This window comes from Castanea sativa, chromosome 1 (assembly GCF_040712315.1).
Source record: "Castanea sativa cultivar Marrone di Chiusa Pesio chromosome 1, ASM4071231v1".
NCBI classification, from domain to species: domain Eukaryota; kingdom Viridiplantae; phylum Streptophyta; class Magnoliopsida; order Fagales; family Fagaceae; genus Castanea; species Castanea sativa.
In genome coordinates this window covers 5,923,838-5,929,837 of record NC_134013.1, presented here as the reverse complement: position 1 = coordinate 5,929,837, position 6,000 = coordinate 5,923,838, and the positions used below count along the sequence as shown (strand labels likewise).

Here is a 6,000-nt window from a genome sequence, read left to right as displayed (position 1 = left end):
CAAAAATGGCAATCAAAGAGGTTGTGGTAGAGGATTCAATAATTTTGGTCCTAATTTTGGATTTTTGTCCTAAGTAGCTTTAAAAGTAATTTACTATTAACAGTTGCCCTAGAATCTTCAAGAGTGAAATTGAAAAGATTTCACTTCTTTATATGTTGGCTTTTTTTTTTTTTTTTGATCTACTTTATATGATTGATTTATGTGACATCTAAGATGTTAAATGGGTTAAGGATCTCTTACTTGAATAAGAGAGAAAAAACTAAAATAAGACCTAAGAAGCTAATAAGTTTAACCATAATCTTTTCTTGTTCAGGCTATCACTCTTTATATCGATGGCACCAATTTGTGTTCCATAAGCATCTTCCAGTTCAGATTGCCTTTCAAGATAGTATGAAACGATGGACTTTTGGACTTTATCCTACATGTATCAAGTACATCATGTCTGCATTTGATGTACCAGAGGTGAGAAACAATAACTTTAGGAATACTATTTTAAAAAAAAAAATAATTATTAAGGTGGCATATTGCAATTAGTGTCAACAAAAAATAATGTTAGTGGTAATTTCTAGTAAGTGATATATCTCTAATCACAATTTGTTACGTTAGCAATTGTAATAGCTAATGGTCTCTTTTCTTCTTTTTCTTTTTCTTTTACTAATGTATATTAAAATGAATTGTATTAGCTCATTGCAGTAATACAGAGCAATATTTGCAAGAATGGGGTGGAGTCTATCTCTCGATGGGGTGCAATCATGTATTATGCCTCCATCTTCCTTTATTTCTAGGTCTTGTCCACCCCTGAAGTTTCCATTGTATTTGGAAGCTACTTATACATCTGCATTAATTGGTTCGACTTGCACTATGATGAAGCCTTTTCCTCACTTAGGATTGCTGATTATAAGGCATTCACTCGATTTCACATCAAATGAGACGGTGATCTTGAAGTTTTCACCCTTGCAGTTGATAAGGTAAGAAATTAACCTCCTAAGATACTTCTAATTTAAATAGGTGGAATTATTTACAAATAAAAAATATTCAAATAAATTTATAGACAATCAATTAATTTAAATTAGTAAAGCCAAATTATTCATTGTTGTGCTTGAATTGAAATGGTACTAGTAAATACATGGGCAAAATATGTTTTTTTATAGGAGAATATTTTTACTTTTAAGTTTTTATTTTGTTACAACTTGTAAAATAAGATCCTTGAACCTAATGATAATATGGGAGATGGATCATTGGCATTTAGGTACAAAAGGAATGGGAACTGGATCCTAAATGGGAGGGGCCAAATTCGGAAGAGTTGAGCCACCTTAGAAGAAAGAATCCCAGTCAATGGAAGGTTGCTGATTCAGATCAGAAACTATTAAAAACTGTTCGAATTATTGACAAATTCAATATTCGACGAAAACATAGTTCTGAATCTCCTGATGATGATACAAGTGGAATTGAAACTGAATAATATATCCGATTTCTTGGTCAAATACTTGTTGACTAGGGCCGACGATACTGCAAATAAAATTTTGTGAAGCAGTGCAATACATGATCAATTGTATAATAATTCAATCTTTTTTCATGCAATATTGCTCATTTAGGATCGTAAGTAAGCCAAGCTATTAGCTATGTGTGAAAAGGCTAGACTAGGGATTTGTTAACATTTATTTATGGGCAAATGTTAAAGAATGCCCTAAAAGTATTGATTTATGAACTATTTTTAGAAACATTTTGTGGGAAAATTAGAAAACTATTAATTTTGTTGACAACTTTTTATATTTTCCATAAAAATGGTATTAAAACTTTCCTAATATGGTTTGTTAACAATTGCCTTAAGAGCATCAATTAATACGATCCAATATAATAAAAAAATGTCAAAATAAATTGACCTTTCTTTTAATTTAAAAAATCCATTAGAATGTGGTTCATACTTCATATAACCCCCCTCAACCCGTAGGATAGGGAATATTGTAACATTATACCCTCCAAAGACAATGCAATAGAACACTTTCGTTGCTAATTACATAGTGGGGTAGGCCTTGAAGCACAAACATAAAGCACTTAAAAGAATGTCATTATAGAATCTATAATTTAATTTTTATAATTATTTAATTTAGGTATTTTTATGTAAAAAAACGTTATTTTAGGTTTTGGTGATTTATTTCCTTGTTTTTAGGTGCTTTTAATGCTTTTTAGGTTAAATTTGGTTCCTGTTATGGTTAGGTATTAATTATGACTTATTTTAGAATATATTTTCTTGTTGGCAACTTTTATGAAGCACTTAAATAGGCTCTTAAGTCTGTTTTTTAAAGATTATTATCAATAGGACAAAACTTAGGTACTGTTCCTTAGGTTTCCCTTTTAATATTTAGCCAGGTGATTATTTAACTAAAAAATATACTTCCATCCCATGTGAAAAAATCCACATGGTAGAATCAGGAACTTAAGGAACAGCACCTAAGTACTGTATCTAAGTCTTGTCCTTATCAATAAAATTGCTGAGCTTTCTCAAATCTTTCTCTGATAGATTCTAGTTTATCACCTTATGAAATCAAGAAACCCCTCGTGGATTCGAGTTACTACCAAAAAACTAACAGTTTAGTTTCTGTCTATTAAAGAGAGCATCGTGTGTGCTTTTCTTCAAGCTTCCATGATATCAATTACAAAACAGTACAACACTTAATTTAACTACTTACCTAAATACATCATCATACAATTTTCATTTACATTTAAATACCAGTCACAGATTTCATCACTAGAAACAACTACATTAGCACTAGCCAAAGGTACCAGTACAACAACGGACATTATCAAGTAAACGAGGTGAACATATTCATATAAGAGTTTTGTCACGCCAAAGTTCAACCAGTGTAGCATCTTTGCTGGTCCTTTCTAGCTTCAGGGGTTATACCTTCCTCAGCTTTTTGGCTAAGACCAAGTATAAATTAGCTTTCAAACAGGATTATGCCCCTGATGTCTCAAGATATGGACATCTACCCCAAGAATAAACAAAAGAGAAAAATTATCATGAGAATCATAGCAAGCAATGAGAAAATAGAGAAAAACAAAAGAAAGTGAATGTTAAGAATGAGACCAATGGACCTTAGGCCAATTGAAACCTCCAACCGCAAGAAAATGGTGGCTGGTGACAAGGGCACAACTCAATCCATAGGTTTCAATCCAAAAAGATTTATTTGAGTTGGTTTGGTCGATTCTCAAGTTAGAGAATACTACCATTTATAGAAATCCTATTTATGCGCACAAAAAAAAGGCTAATTGTGTGCTTTGGGTTAAGATAGCTTAACCCCGGTCAATTAAATCAATTAGCCAAATTGATTGATTGGGTCAAATTATATGCAAATCGTGGAGGCACTAACAAATCACCAAATAAACTAAGTGTAGCGAAAAGTAAATTCACACTGTGATTTGTTGACAAATGGGTAAAAGCTCTCGTAAGGTAAAAACTTCACCAAGTGAATTTAAGATCACCATTCCGAAGAATCCACTAATCAATAATCAAGCGGTTACAAATATGAAGAATCTTACCACCACTCTGGTCTATCCCAAAATACCAACATACAGTTAAACTTTCTCTCCAGTACCCAATTGAACTTAATCTTGTAGTAGCATTCTTTCCTTTATTGTACAAATTTTCAATCTGTGATTAACTCTTTTGCACTGATTTAAGTACGTGACTAACTACAACAACTTGAATGATTGTTGTTGGCTACAAAGTTCTTTACTTCATAAACGATAAAGATTAGAAAGCAATTAGTTACAGAACCCTAAGGCATACAAACGCAGTAACTTCATATAGAGAATATGAGTTCTAGTTCTCTGTATCCATATATGACGGCTTTTAAAATATGTCTTATATATAACTAGGGTTGTGAGAAAAGAAATCCTAATAAAATAAAATAGCATGGGCCAAATTTCAATTTTAGAAATTCTAAAATTGTAATTTTCAATAGATCGAGCTTGTATTGAGCTTCTTCATTTAACCTATATAAAAATATCTGTTGAGCTTCAGTCAAAACTTAATGAAACAATTTTTCTTTACTTGTTTCTTGGATCAATCTTCATAACTTCAAAAATACCACTTGATATGTTTAAGCAACATATTTCTTAATATATTAAACCCATATTAGATCTACCTAATTACGAGTAAAGTGCGTTTTGACAAAAAATGTAAAAAAGAAAATGGTATATAATATGTGAAATGGGGAAATGCAGGCTCGCCAGCAGTAATTCGCTCAAATGTCTTTCCTATCACAATAAAAACTTGGTAATATGAATTATAACATTAGTAAACGAATTTTCTACAAATTTAGAAATTTGAGTAATTTTTTTTGTCCAATTATTACTTCATTCTACTCACAATGATATTCGTAAAATTATTTATTAGTTTCAAGCTAATTGGTACAATAGAAACAGTTTAGCTAGAAATAGCAGTAGTATAAGAAAGAGGAAAAAACAGGGAAGATTGAAAGATTACAGTAACTGTTGGGCTATTTTCTTTTATCTAAAATTTTCATTGTGATACTAAACAGAAACGATGTTTTTGATCTTTCTTTGTAACGTAATATTTTATGGTTATCTTATCTCTATCAAAGCTAAAAGATACTAGGTTGAAGCTATTTGGTAACACAAAATGGCGACTGTAATTGTATGTGTAAGAGACTTTGGTAATTTACCATAAATGTAATATGACCCTAACAATGTGGTTGTTGATAACTGATAAGATCATCATAGTAGAGTGTGTAAAGCAATGTATATCTGATGCTTCTGATGAGTGTCCAAAACAGATAGTATAAGTGTAAGAGGTCTAAACTGTGTGTAGTTTAGAAGAAGCAAGGCTAAGTAGAGTTAGTTATTAATTTGTACACATGTCATGATCCGATTAGTGTTTACAAGTGTTTGTTAGTCCGATTCAATCTTTACCGAATTAGTTATGTATGTATTATATTGGGGCTGTATCTGAATTTGAGTAAATCAAGAATCATAATTTCAGTTTTACAATATTCTCTCGAGAACTTTTCTCTACTTTTCTGCTTTTCCTTGCTTTATTTACAGTTCTGTTCATAGAGAACTATGTGGAGGGTGCTCTTAGTTGTCTCCTCTGCTTGTTTCAGCTTGGGTACAAGTAATGTTGAATTGATTGTTGGCTCGCATTTTGCTGGTACATGAGCATGCATTAATATGACTATTTAATAATGTCTCAAACCATCCACTCCCGAATCTTTGCATTGACAAAATGGCAAAGAACTTGACTGGATTGCATGCACATTCCTCCCTGTAAAAGAATAAAACCAATATTATATATGTTTTACAAATTTAAATTGAAAATTTTACAATTAACCAAGATAGCATGCATGTGTGACTTATCAATTAAAAAAAAAAAGATGACTTTATGTGTCACGCTTCAAACCCAAATAGGTCCAAAACATGAGAAAAGAACTATCAGGAGAAATACTACAGAAGATTTGTCTTTTCTTTTCCACAGGATAAGAATATATAACCATACTAAAATCTTCACATTATAAGTCATAGCTCTATAACACATTTACAGACAATAACAAAAATTGTGTGCCTCCATATAATACGTGAATATATTACAAAACTCCAATTGGATTACACAAAGTCACAATCTTACCAAGAATAAAGAACCTTAACATCGATTCTAGGCCTGACACACCAAAGGCTAACAAACCTCAAGCGACCAACCTCCAATAGAATTAATTAAGGTCTCGTTGAACATAGCAAGATCGAGTCACCAACCATTTATAGCAAAAGTCTCCAAATTTAACATAGCACTCCAATCATCACTAATGAAAGCCTCGTACCCAAGGAATAGCTAATTAATGTAAAAAATTGTTAGAGGGTGGGATGAGCTAAAGCCTAGTAAGTAGCATAATTAATGGGAGTGAGGGAAATGTAAGTTTCATAATGATGAATAGTTTACAAAGCATGTTTTAATTTGAGAAATTTTCTAATTGAATACTACAA

At 31.6% G+C, this 6,000-nt stretch overlaps 1 long non-coding RNA gene across 1 annotated transcript; it reads left to right on the top strand.

The window, feature by feature from the left end:
- Positions 1 to 320: 320 nt before the first annotated feature.
- LOC142643526 (uncharacterized) lies at positions 321 to 1,534 on the top strand. Its single transcript, XR_012845880.1, has 3 exons — positions 321 to 462; positions 684 to 968; positions 1,250 to 1,534. It is a non-coding gene; the product is annotated as an uncharacterized LOC142643526 (long non-coding RNA).
- The last annotated feature ends 4,466 nt before the right edge of the window (positions 1,535 to 6,000 follow it).